This window comes from Rhodnius prolixus, unplaced genomic scaffold, assembly GCF_049639745.1.
Source record: "Rhodnius prolixus isolate KJV_2025 unplaced genomic scaffold, Rpr scaffold_1, whole genome shotgun sequence".
NCBI lineage: Eukaryota > Metazoa > Arthropoda > Insecta > Hemiptera > Reduviidae > Rhodnius > Rhodnius prolixus.
The window spans coordinates 45,087,794-45,102,376 of NW_027411581.1; the positions used below are offsets into that span (position 1 = coordinate 45,087,794).

A 14,583-nucleotide genomic window follows, 5' to 3' on the forward strand; every position below is an offset into this window, starting at 1 on the left:
TCCGATCTAGTTGAGTGTCAATATCAAAGATTTCACAACACCTTACGTTGCATCATAATTGTTTGGTCTAACAGCTTTCAATTTAAACTTCCCCCAATCAAATAGCAGCCCAATCAAATAACAGAAGAGCGAGTGGACTGGAGATCATTTGATCCAATGCCCTAAAAACGATATCAGTGGAGTCTCATATCCTTTTATTGTATAATCGCATTTGCTTTATGTTTATGTTCAGTTACACTTTCTCCTTTTATATTCTTACTAAGCTTAATATGTTCCACATAGTTAGGCTCAGAGTCCTTTTATTTATTCATGTAACTCAATAAATATATAAATAAATAAACATGACCTAAATCGACAGGCTTGATTTAAATTAATTATTACTTAAAGAAGTAAATACAGGGCGTGAATGGTGAAATGCAGGAATCCTCAAACTAAACCCTGTGTAAAAAGTTTGTGGAACTCCTGGTGTAGTGGTGACAGCAAAAGGAAGACTCCCAGTTAGAGTTTCGCTCGTATTTACTCGTTATTTTCTCTTCCCTCGACCCGCCTTGGGAACCTTTTTTTGGTAGATAAAAGGCTAAACATTATTTAAAAAAATAGCCTGAAAAAAATATGATTTTACTTATGCCCTCAATATCTTTTTCGTTAACGGTTATTCAAGTCTGTCACATTTCAATATTTATCATAATAATAACATTGTGTTATCACACAATGTATCATTTCTGTCGTATACATTTATCATACATTTTATACAAGATAAAAAAAAAATTATATACATATTTTTAAATAAATCTCCAAATTCTGCTGTATATATACTTTATTGTGCAGATCCACCTCTACTTCGCATGGAATTTTATCCTTTTTTTTCTCCCTCTCTAAGGAAGGTTTAACAGAACGGATGCTGGGAAAAGGATCAGTAACTGGCTGCTTTCACTTCTTTTCACTATTCCTTCATCCTTATTATTGACAAGCCTTATATATCTATAAAAGTAAATTCCTTTATCGTGCAATACAACACAATATACTTAAAAAAAAATTTAATGTCAACATATCTTTCAGATTTAACCTTGCTTTCATTTCTTCCATATTACTGTTGGCATTTAACGCAAAAAAAAGAAGAATTTTACATTATAATTCAATTAAAGAATTGAATATAATACTAATTATAGACATTTTATTTGTTATTACAGCTGAACCCGTTCACAGAGGTTGTGTTGAAATGCAACAATACGAAGACAGAAATAAGTAACTATTAATAAAGAACAACAAAAAAATCAAGCAAACAATCTGAAGCAAAAATAAAAAAATGCTAAGAAAAAGAACTTTTTTCTTACTCTGGTTCAAATAATCAGGACTCTGAATCAGACTCCGTACCATAACACAACCTGCTGGTCTCGTCTCTAACCGCTGAGCTAGCTGGCGTCGACGATTTGTACAGTATTTGATTTAAAAGATTCACTATTCAACTCAAATATGAATTACGTCCAATTAGTTTATATTTAACTCGGCCAATATATTCTAATGGATGGTTTACAACATATCGGACCCTATAATTACTCTTCTCGTTAGCATTAATCATTAACAATGATCTTTTATGTAATGTAAATGATCTAATTAGAGATTCTCAATTGTACTATTAATTTTGTCATTTAGAACAGAATTTTAATCAAGAGTTACATTTGCGGGTCGATTACATTCGTGGATGTAACATAATTATATGCAGAACTAGACTTAAAGTGAGATTGCAGCTGAACATCTTTATAGTTGACGCTACTGCAGTCACAAGAAATGTTATTAGCCTCAGGGCTAATAGAAAACGGCCATTGCTGAAGCCATACTTCTTATATGAAATAAATTTTTGAAAGGTTGTCATTCGCCTAATTCTGGCCATATTTTAACTTTTTCTTACAGTACTAGTCAGAGATGGTAATTGTAATCGTGGGGTTTTTCGAGTTTCGGGTCTTTTGGTCCAAGGTACTTCATTGTATTTCTTGTACCAATGTGAACCTGGCGGTGCTTGTTGCTTAGCCGAGCTCTGTACTTTGGTCATGCCATTTTAGTCGCAAGTTTCATTAGCTCTTTACCTTTTTTAGTGGTAGGAATCGCAGCAATGACCTTGTTGATTGCATTGGCGGACCGCTCCCATAAGAGGAGTAACGCAAGCCAGATACTGCCCATTGTTCCGATCTATCCCTCACGCGTTAATTAGAAATCCTAGCAATGATGGGACGCCAGTGATTATAAAGTACCGTTTACTATTGAACCTAGAGACGGGCAAGACAGGAGTCTTAGAAGCTCAGCCTTCCATACTTTCAACTGCCATTAACGTTTGTCACATTTATAGATGGAAAGACATCTCACTGTAATATAAAAATAATGTAATCCTGAAAAAAGAAAGGTAATAATAATTTAAGAAGACCCTTGTGAAGCACATCACAAAAATATTTATTTTCATTAACATAGCACATTATTATTTATTTATTTTTTGTCCATAAAAAAGAAGAAAAATCAACATGAAAACTTATTTATTATTCTTATTCGTAAATTATTTATAATTCTTATAACCTCAAACATGAGACAACATCAAATTCTAGAACTTTCACTCTAACTTGGCTATAACTTCCCTAACGTAAATGACTATAAGTTATAACTAAAAATTACAATTAGAAGATTATAACGGCCGTTTAGAATGGCATTATAATTATTATTTATTATAAATGTTAATATATATTATATAAACCTATATAACATTAGACCGTTCAGGCCATTCAGGAAGACATAGATGCTTGAGTATATTTCATAATCTTAAATTAATTTTTAGTTAATTTTTTTTTTTTTTGTTTTAATAACCTCACATGGGCGAGATTTTTTTAGTTTTAAAATACTTTTATTTGCTAAGATAAAAGTCTTGCAGAGGTTGTAACGCTTATAAGGGTTATGAAAAATTGGAAAATAGATTTTTTTTTTTTTCAACACTTTTCCAGTGTCATTAAAAACAAAATTAAAGCTCATAAAGTTATATGGAGAAAAAAGGGAAATATTTAGGAATCAAGAAAAAGATTTAAGCTCAACAACTCACAGCTTTCCGACACAAAAAGCACTGTTTTTCTTGGATATATTATGTGCAAATTTCCTTTCTTTTTTTTTTCTAAAAAAACATTGACATAGATACTTAAATATTGTTCAGTTTTTTTTTTTTTTGCACACATTCCGGCAAACAGTCAATGTAGGACGATAAATCTCTATAAAGCAGACGTTAATTTTGAATTTTATTGCAATAATTTAATTTTTTTAACTATTTTTTAAACATTATTATTTATATTTATTATTTTATTTTTAATAAAACTTTTCTAACTCCTTTTTTTTTTCTTTTGGAATTATGTACAGGTGTTTGGGGCAAATGGGGGAAACCTCAAAGGGTACACTTAGGTAATTTATTGTAAACTTTCACTGAAATTGGAAAAAAACTGTTAGGTTTGGTTTCTTTTTTCTAGAGTAAATTAAGAAACTATTTCCCTTTAAAAAAAAGAAGTTTTGAAATAGAAAACTTCAAAAACAGTTGCAGCAAGAAGTTCTAGACCTACAAGTAATTAGTTAGAAGAAAATCGCTGGAGTCATTATTGAGAAAAACTTATTTTTTCTTTTAGAAGATTCCTTCCAAGAGTGTCATTATAGTTAGTGTAAATTCTGCCAACAATAAGAAATTAAGGTAAATTAATTTTAATGAATTAAGGTTGGTAACAGCATTTTTAACTTTTAAGAAAGTCGGTAATTTAATATGGGAGTTAATTAAATTGATAATTGAAAGCAATTTAAATAACTAGTTTAAATTTTGTTGCTTTCATGACTTGGTGGACACTAAAATTCTCTAGTTCTAACACATTTTATCGAAACCCAGAGTTTGTAAAATCGTAAAAACTGAAATGATTATTTTGAAGAAATCTTAAAACCCATTACACCCAAAAACTGTGCTAAAACCATTTTTGTTTTTTTGAAGAATAATTACGTGTAATAAAGCTTTAATATGTATTGTAAATTGTATTGGCCATATTAGGAAAAAAAAAAAAATTAAGAAAATGGAACTTTTTTCATTAGTGAAGTGATAGATCTACTTAATGTGGATCTTTTCCAATCACGGCATTTTAACATAAAGGCACACTTAACATTTCTTTTAGAATGTAAATAGTCGTACGTACCTTTACGCAATACTCAATTCTCTTTACAGGAAAATCTATCAACCACCTAAAACATTTGATAACGAATTTTTGCAAACGTTATTTATCTAAATAAATAAATACAATGAAAAACGGAGTGCCTGAAATACCTTTTGTTAAATTGCTCCTTCCTATTGAGCAATTTTAGCCCCTAAATTTTTTGTCAGGTCCTACCTGTGAAGTCTTCTTTGAATAATAAGAGATGATTTGTTCAGAGGGTATACAGTTTAAAGAAAACCAAATCGCATAGATAGCTAGCTGGGTAAATCTGTTAATCGGTAAGAGATTTCTTTGCTCTGGTGCGATTTCGTCTTAGTCTAAAACTATCTCAACTTCTTAACCAGCAAATGAGATTTTAGAACAAAATAAGAGCAGAATGCTTTGTCATTGGTAGTATGGGGGTGGTTGCTTACTGTATGTTATAACGATATTCGGAAACGTCGAGAGAAGTCTTGGACATGTCGCCGTCAACAAGTGGATCGCGGCACGCCTGGTGATGTTGAAAAGAAGAAGACAAATTAATAAAAAAGGGAGCAGCGGGGAAAATATTGGATATGGATCCAAGTCAACACAAGTTGTTTTATAACATGAACAAAATGGTCCTGGATTGCAACATGGATGAAGAGTTTTCCCTCTCTCCTAATAAGAAGAAGTACTGTGATCGGTCCATTTTTCTAAATTGAGTTTTCCATTAGAAATACATGTTTTAAGGTTCTCAAAACAAGCAAATATTTACTTGCCGCATTGGCTGTGTATATAAAATGTATAAAGCATAAAGCATTTCAAAAACAAACAATTTTTTGACGAAACTTTTGTCAACTCCCAGTACTAAATATTGTGCTGGAATCCATAAATTGGAAGTTCAAATCCACTGAAACTATTCTTCAGTATTTCATTGATAATTCGGAGTGGTTCAACAATTTCTCACGACTTAATTAACTTTTATTTTATTTTTTAATTGGTAGATGCTATTCAGATAAAAGTACAGTTCCCCCGCCTACTTTAAGTCAAGAAATAAAAAAAACAAAATTTGGATTTAAAATTTGAAGAAATTCGTGTAATCAGAAGTACGACTTTAAAGCATAGACGAATACGTTTTACAAATTTTTCGGCTAAGGATTCTGTTAAGTTCTATTGATTGGATCCTTGGCTGCTGTTATTTTACTGGGCAATAAAACATTCCTTCGTATAATCTTGCAGGTGAATCAACACTAGCCTAATATCCGTTAATTTATTTGAATCACAGTTTTAACCAAATGTTTGAAACCGGGTTTGCCCACCACAAGTATTTGAGTTTGGGTCTAGATAGGATGAGGGCACAAACTTCAGTATTTCTAGAGTCAAGGCAAAAGTAGCGGTGCCCAGAACTACCATACCGTTGAAGATTGTGTGTTAGTTACCCTTCCAAATTAGCTATCATCCTTCAAGGTTTCCCTCATTTCCAGAGTCATGCGCCCAGTATGAAATCTTTCTAATTTTATTAAATATTAAAAAAAAAAAAAATTCCAAGTAACTTTGTGAAGGAATACCTAAGATGTAAATAACTAGTTTAACTTACAATTAGTCTTTATTTTATCCTTTATGCAAATATATAAACTATATTTTTTGTCCACCATAGCAAAGAGAATAATATCCATCTAGATACTCTATGGCAAAATATAGATAATTATAAATAATAATAAGAGAAAAATTAAGGAAATGAGGATATTTATGGTTAGAGAATGCATTACGAATTATGGCAGTACGAGTTCGCCCACTTCTTACCTGAAAACTGTTCCACAGCTGGTGATCTCTATCATTTTCAAAATACAGAAAACAATATTAATTTCAGAAATCAACGTTAACATATTATAATTATTACAGTAATATTTTAAAAGCTTTACACCAGAAATAAATTACATTAATATAAAATAACATTCAATAAAGAACAATGCGTATATATATTTTTTAATTTAATAAATTTTCATTCATAAACTTTATATATTTTAAACTGATATGTACCTTTTCCTTTTGTTTGATTGCTGCACTCATATTTATATTTGAAAACATGAATGATAAGATTAATTAAAATAATATTTGGCGATTAATTAATTTTATTCCAACTACCCAAAATAATATATAATATAAAAAAAATTTCATGAAAAAAAAATTGCGTAGAGAAAAGTATTAGTATATTTGCGTTCATAACATTTGTTTACAAGTCAATTGATGTGTTGTTCTGTGGTTATGAAAAAAGAAGGTATTTTTTTACCTTTTACTGCTTCTTCCTCCATAGAGAAGAAATGGACTAGACACTCCTTTGGGGATCTCGGAAACCATCCGAATATTCCAATCTAAAAACACTCCCCAAACTCATAGTTGATGTGTATAATGAAACCACTATAGATTACAGTGGATTAGGCCAGAAACCACCCGCCTTCTTTATAATCTACAATTTGACTGTTCGTTATTTTTTTTTTTTAATGTATTTGACTCTCTAGATCACAAATGTATTAATTGTGCATATAAGTTTCTATTTATCGCTTGGAATTGACTAATTGCACACTTTTCTTTAAATAGTTTTTTACTTTTAAGTATTTTATAAACTTATTGTTCTAAATTAACACTTTTCCTTCACTCGATTCGAGTATAGGCTATTCTTCGACCTAGAACAATCTCTGTTATTTATTAGAGAGGATTTCTGAATGAATACCTACGAGATATTCAGAGGTAAAAGTTTGCAAATAGATTTAAACCGCTCTTCAGGTTCATTATCAGTTTGATAATACTTAAAACAATTCTTAGGGTTCTAAGCATGGTCGGTAGATGGACTATAATCTTAATTTCTTCTAGTAATATTTCTAAATTGCAAAAAGTAAATACCACATTCAAACTAATGTTGCACCCACTAAACTGGTATTATTCTGATAAGTCTTACACAACAACATAAATAAAAAAAAAAAGTTACAATTTCCAAACCAAGCCCTGTGCCATGAACATTATCTAAAGATAGTTGAATACAAAATCGAAACATCGAATAGGTGACAAAAAGTTTCTTATCCGAAAATGGAAAGGTCTGTAAAATGTGAAACAATCAAGGCAATATGAAAATGTTCGCTTCTACACTTTCAGAACTTTTAAGTAGGTATAAAATAAAAAACTTTCACATATAAGGCAATTTTGCTATTTTTAAAATTTTGGGAATGTATCTTTTGAACAAACTATAGTGTGTGGTACCATAAGTAGTATGTCAAGTAATCACCTGATTTTTCAGACGGGATTTAACTTCAAAGTGCCAATTGTACATGGTTTGTAAAAATATTGTATACAGGGTGACCAGAGTTATATGCTCCACCCACTTTTTTTTTAAACGGCGGGAAATTTCGTAAAAATAAAAAACACGTATTTAATCATTTTTAGTCTAGTTTATTTTCAGTGATTGACCCATTTTTTTAAACCCCTGTATCTCGAGATACAGCATCCAACTTTTGTTTTTCAAATGGAACGTTATATTTTTTGTTGCATATTTTAATAGTATTTGAGCTCCTAAAAAAAACAAAAAAAAATTTTTGAAATCGGTTAGGTTTTTCAAAAGTTATGGTAATTTAAAATATGCAAAACAAATTTCAGTTTATTGTCAAAATTACGTTATTTTTTTTTTAAAGAATCTGTTCAAACTGGGCACCATCAACGGACAGGCAAGCCAAAACTCTGGACTCCCACGCTTTGCTTGTAGCAGCACTTATGGTGGCGAAGTCAAGATCTAGGCAGGCTAGAGTAATTCGACGTTTCAGAACATCGACAGAAGCCACGGGATTAAGGTTACTGTACACTTTATTTTTTAGATATCCCCCCACAAAAAATAGTTCATTGGGGTTAAGTCCAGAGATCGAGGTGGCCATTGGATGGGACAATGAGCCCCTAAGCACTTACCATGGAAATTTCAATTCAGATAACCTCTAACAACTCTCGCATTACGCCAGGGCAACCATCTTGTTGAAAATACATATCTAGCTGACGTTGTAGAGGAACATCTTCAAGCGGAACTGGCTAAATGTCTCTTAAAAAAAAGTTGGATACCTTGCACCAGTTAAGTTCTCTCTGTAGAAGTATGGGCCGATTAGTTGATTTCCTAAAACTCCACACCAAACGTTTGTAGAAAAAACAACCTGAACGTCTAATAACTCTAGCCTGCCTAGATCTTGACTTTGCCACCAGAACAAACAAACAGAAACGTGGGAGTCCAGAGTTTTGGCTTGCCTGTCCGTTGATGGTGCCCAGTTTGAACAGATTCTTTAAAACGTAATTTTGACAATAAACTGAAATTTATTTTTCATATTTTAAATTACCATAACTTTTGAAAAACCTAAACGATTTCAAAAAAATAAATTTTGTTGTTTTTAGGAGCTCAAATACTATAAAAATATGCCAAAAAAATATAAGTTCTATTTGAAAAAACAAAGTTGGATGGTGTATCTCGAGATACAGGGGTTTAAAAAAAATGGGTCAATCACTGAAAATAAACTAGACTAAAAATGCTTAAATACGTGTTTTTTATTTTTTCGAAATTTCCCGCCGTTAAAAAAAAAAAGAGGGTGGAGCATATAACTCTGGTCACCCTGTATATACGAGGTGTGTTCAAAAAATAAGGTGAATTTTCATTTTTCTTAAAAAATATTTATTTATTCATCGATTTTTATTTTGTCTCCTTCAAAGTAGTCCCCCTCAGATATAATACATATGTGCCAGCATTTTTTCCAATCCTCGGAACAGTTCTGATATGCACTTTTTGGTATGTCCTTGAGCTCTCTCAGCGATTCGGTTTTTATCTCCTCAATCGTCGCAAATCTCCGTCCTTTCATGGGTCTCTTCAATCATGGGAACAGGAAAAAGTCGCAGGGCGCCAAACCTGGTGAATACGGTGACTGAGACATGATAATGTCATTCAACAATTCCTGAGCGATGCTCATGCGACGGTTTTTTTGATCAAAATTTAGCAATTTTGGAACGAACTTCGCTACTACACGCTTCATGCCCAAAATTTCCGAAAAAAAATTGCAGGACATGTGCCAACCGATATGCCGACAACCTCAGCAACTTCTCTAATTGTGATTCGACGATTCTTCTCAACATTTTCATCGGTTGTTGATGTGCTGGGGCGTCCAGGGCGAGCGTCGTCATTCACATCTTCTCGACCTTCTGTGAAAAGCTTGTACCACTTGTAAACATTTTTTTGACACAGAGTACTCTCACCGTACGCCACTCTCAACATTTCAAGTGGTTTTTAACACTTAATTCCATTTTTTACACAAAATTTGATGCAAATTCGTTGATCCATTTTTTTCGACAGAAGAAAATCGCCGAACTCGCAAAACACTTGCCTTATTTATGCCTCTAACATACAAACTAAACATGCTATATAGCTATAACTTTGAAAATATGTTCGAGACAAGTGTACCAACATAAAAAAAAAAGACAATCGAAATTCGAATGTACGTAGCCCGCGAAATTTGAAAATTCACCTTATTTTTTGAACACACCTCGTATATTAGATGGTAGATGGGACGGGACCTATACCCCAAGGCACCGCAGCCACAGAAGACTTATTGTGCCAGCACCTCGTATATTAATCAAAGCATTTTTTTTTTCCAGTTCAAAATCTTTGTTATAAAAAGTCTGATTTTCTTGGAGGGCTTGGGCTATTATCAGATCAGAACTGTTAATGGTGGCTATGAGTTTGTAAGTGGAATGCCATCATAGAGAAATAGAACTCAAGAACAAATAAAGCTTTTGTTCTCTTCCATTGAACGTTAACTAGACATTTCTGCCGAGACGTCTATTCAAGAAAGAACCAAAGTTAATTAGGAAGTAGGGCTTGTGACTGCAATCATACAAGTAGAAAGAAATAAAAATAGTATTAATTAATAAAAAGAGAAAAGGTTACGATGAAGTGTTTAAATGCTCTTCTAAAACCAAGCTTTTCTTTTCAGATAATTTTCTCAGAGTTTAAATTTTTAGATGCAATCAATCTTATAGCATTAACTAATTAAATAATTATTTGGGCAAATCAATTGATCGCCAAACATTAGTTATAATTTTTAAAATATTACCTAAAATGTATTTTGCATACCATTTTTTCTTCACATCAAATACCATCTCTGTCATTTCAACTAACACAAGTTTAGTTAATAATTATTAAGCTTCAATTAAATCTACAACTATAATTACCTTAAGTAATATTAAGTATTGGAAATAGGAAGAAAATGGTTTCTGTTTTCTTTTAGTTAATTATTATTATTTTTTTGCAATAAGAAAAATTTGAGTAAAAAATATTATATATACTTTTCTTTGGATTAAATTTGTAGGCTTAATAATTTTTTTTTTTTTTTTTTTAGATCTTTTATTGCAATTTACCACTGCAACAGTTGTTGCAACAAGCAAATACGGTGAAAGGGAAAAGAAATAACGGGAAATCATGATTGGAGAAGGCACCCAGTGGTGCCACTCCAGTAACGTGCTTAAGATAAGAGAAGATCACGAGGCCATCTTCTCTTCAATCTCCTTAGAGGATTACCTGGTAATGTGGAGGAAGATAGGTGATCTATGAGAGGGTTAGGATGAGCTGCTGTAGAGGAATGAAATTTGAAGAAACGAGTGTTAGCAAGATCTGTAATGAAAGGAATTTTGAGGTCATTATGGATAGTGAGGTTAGATACATAGAACGGAGCGTTAAGAAGTTTTCGAAGTATTTTTGACTGTAATGTCTGGAGGCGTAGTGAGTTGGAACGCTTAGTCGATCCCCATACTTCGATGCCGTATGACCAAATGGGTCGCAGTAACATTAGATATAAGAGTCTTTTGTTATGTAGGTTAAGTTTCGAACGTTTGTCAAGTAGTCTGGCGAGAAGTTTGTAGCGTTGGTTAGTTTCTTGTCTTTTCAGTCTAGTATGGGGATTCCATGTCAACCGTTTGTCTAGGTGCAGTCCAAGGTAACGTACTTAATAATAATAATAAAAATAACTTAATAAAGGCTTAATAATAAAATTAGATTTTTGAATAATTAGATCTTGTTAATTAAAAATAAATATTTGTATAAAACTTGGTAATAAGATTTAATTTCTTCTCGAATATTTATTAAATAAAATATAAAATAAGATATACTTACTGTAGGGTGATATTATGTACAACATTTTCTTTTTCAATAAAAAATCTTTTTATGATTGTTAAATTACCTTAAAATTATTATTGAAAATACATTTACCTCACTTAGCGTCATTTTAGTCCCTTGAAATATAAACCGTTTTATATTCTTTATTATTATATTTTTTATATTTATATAAACATAAATACACTTTACTTTTGTAATTTATTTTTTTACAGAAAAAGTACACCGCTTTACATTTAAAAAACATTTTTTATTTTTTTAGAACGAAATAGCGACAAGCACACATCACTTCTAGTATTTACAAATATATTCTTTCTTTATCTTTTATCTTCATTTTGGTTTTCTAAATTAAAAAAAAAATAAATTTAATTTATTAAAAGCTGTTTAATAACTTAATTTTTATATTTATTTAAATTCTTTGTCAATTATATTGATTGTTCTTTGATAGTCACAAGAGAGCGTTATGAGCTTTTCATTTTTTGTTTTTGTAAATATTTGTCAAAACGGCGATTGAATGATATTCTCAACAAGTAAGATTAGGATACTCTTCTTTTTTTTTTTAATTACTATTGGATTAACAGAAATAAAAAGAATAGATTAATGTTGTAGTGAAAAAGTAAACATTGCTTTGAATTAGAAGGTTTTATCAGAGCCACCTAGCTTGGATTTCATTCTAATACTAAGAGTTGCTTTGCTCTCATCGTCTCAAGACATTTCAGGAGAAGGACTTGTTAATGATGTTAGGACTGGGATGGCAGCCAAATCTTAGATATAAGTTTCATGATCTACTAACATATTCTGTAAGGCAGCGACTATAACCATGTTTATAACAATTAAATAAATGAACTTGTGGATTCAAGTAATTTTGGGCACTTCAAAAAATCAATGTTCTTTGGTGCTTTACAAGGTAAACTTACGGGAATTCTATTAAATGTGGGGCGTTTATTTATTCCAAATAATCTATAATAAAACAAAATAAATAACAATTTCGATGTTTCGGCAACACTTTTCGTTCGTTTTCTGTCTGTAAGCGAACTATATCAGTTGGAGAGCCACAGAGGAAATCCAATTGAGTTTTGAAACTCTAGATGTTCTTCATTGATATCTACGACAGGATGATATTATAGGGACCTCTGTCTTCGGTCCATACTTGGTTGCAACGCTTACGTCTTGCTGGTGCTCTCGAAATCTTTTATTCCAAAACCCATTATCGTCACTGTCTTGTAAATCTAGGGACCATAAATCTAGATTATTACTGAAAGCTAACTATTTTTTACTTTATTTAAAGTCCTCATAAACAATAAAAAATATTTCAAATCGTATATCATTTACAATACTCCAAATTATGCAAAAATACTTCCAACTATGAGTACATGCTCTAGATGTTATTGGAAAATGGAAATATATGAGTTAAAGCTAAAGCAAAAAAGATGACTGCAGCTATCGAAATTCACTCAAGGAATTCAACGAACAAAAATGTTGAAGAAAAGAAACATTTTCACTAAAAAGGCTGTAGTTTACAAAGGTTATAGTCTTTACAGGTAAATTAGCAACTAATGTCAAAATAATTGAAGATAACAGAAAATTTTGAAGATTGTTTTTTCTACGCTCAAAAAATGTTTGGTAAACATCATGAAAACAAAATAACACCATAAATAAACAATTAAATTAGTATTATGTAATAGAATTAGAACAGTATTTAGGAGAATTTATGACTGAATTTTCATTAATCACTCTGTTTCATGGAAGATCTGTAAAAACAGAGAACTTTACTAGCTTTATCAGAAAGGAAATATAGTTCAATTAATAAAAGCCTTATCGATTGGTTGGGCCATGTATTAAGAATGGACTGATGACTGCATGATATCATCATTGACAAGAAAATATTTAGTTGGTTGACAACGAAGGCGATTGTAACATGACAAAACTCAATGTTATAATTCACAGGTACTTAGAGCATTGCTAATGGTGTTACGGGCTGAAGATGGTGCGAGGTGAAGATATAGAGACGACGAAGAGAACTTGTACAGCACATTATGGCTTCTATTTTGGTCATCCACTTAGATTTAAAGACAAGCACCTTTGTTAAAGACTTTTGCACCGCTCGTACAGAGCCATCACCATCGCCAACTTCCAATACATTGAGAAAATGATTGAATTAAATTCAGTAGTCGATGGGTAGTTGGGGAACACTTTTAAGGGCTTTCATATTTGTCCAGTTTACTAATCTAATATGGGCTATCAGTGAAGAGTTTGGAACCTGCTCACTAAGACTGATCAAGCGCAATACATTAAGTCCAGCATAAACACTCGCTGATCTTTCCGCAAAGTTAGGAAGCTACGAGGGGGTACCCAAAAATAACCGGAATTGCGTTGCCGCGCATGGAGCTTATGTAGTACGCATTTCTGCCGCTAGACGTGTATAGCGCAATTCCTTGCCAGTTCAGTCCTGCCTGTGTTGTCTGCCTGGCTTGTTCTGTTCATCTGTAGTGATTGTTTTTACCAGCACTGTTTTGTTCTTTTTTCGTTTTTTATGATGGCAAGTTTAAGTGAACAACGTGCAGCTCTGAAATTTTGTTTTCTACTCGGCAAAAATGCTGCTGAAAGTGTTTTAATGTTGAAAACAGCTTACAAAGATGACGCTATGGGAAAAACTCAAGTATACGAGTGGTTTACTCGGTTTAAAAATGGCGACATGTCGATTGATGACAAACCTCGTTCTGGACGTCCATCAACTGCCCGAATCGACGAAAATGTTGAAAAAATTCGAGAGCTGGTGTTCACAGACCGTCGACAGACAATTGATCAACTGTCAGAGAGTAGTGGGTTATCTTGGAGCTCGGTTCAGCGAATTTTAACGGAAGATTTGGGGATGAAAAGGGTTGCTGCCAAGTTTGTTCCTCGAGTTCTGACTGACAATCAAAAAGAACATCGAGTTGAAACATGTCGTGCTTTGAAACAACAGCTTGAAACTGATCCAGACTTTCTGTCAAAGGTCATTACTGGTGATGAGTCATGGTGCTATGGTTATGACCCAGAAAGAAAGCAACAGTCGAGCCAATGGAAGACGTCATCTTCACCCCGACCAAAAAAATGTCGTCAAGTCAAGTCAAACATCAAAACAATGCTGATTTGCTTTTTTGATGCCAAAGGCGTAGTCCATTCAGAGTTTGTCCCCCCAGGTCAGACCGTCAATCAAACCTTGTATTTGGAAGTTTTGAAAAG

The 14,583-nt window shown here is 32.3% G+C and overlaps 1 protein-coding gene and 1 long non-coding RNA gene across 3 annotated transcripts in view; both read right to left on the reverse strand.

Annotated features, from left to right (window-relative positions):
• Positions 1 to 3,855: 3,855 nt before the first annotated feature.
• LOC141460543 (uncharacterized) lies at positions 3,856 to 10,546 on the reverse strand. Its single transcript, XR_012462130.1, has 2 exons — positions 9,812 to 10,546; positions 3,856 to 9,733 (listed from the first exon to the last, which is right to left on the reverse strand). It is a non-coding gene; the product is annotated as an uncharacterized lncRNA (long non-coding RNA).
• Positions 10,547 to 11,232: 686 nt separating this feature from the next.
• The window catches only part of LOC141460566 (uncharacterized), a 519,534-nt gene continuing 516,183 nt past the window's right edge, over positions 11,233 to 14,583 (reverse strand). Inside the window, exon 9 of one of the 2 annotated variants that reach the window (XR_012462144.1) lies at positions 11,233 to 11,701. The gene's annotated coding sequence lies outside the window, so the exon portion shown is untranslated. The other variant, XR_012462143.1, reaches the window with a different exon arrangement.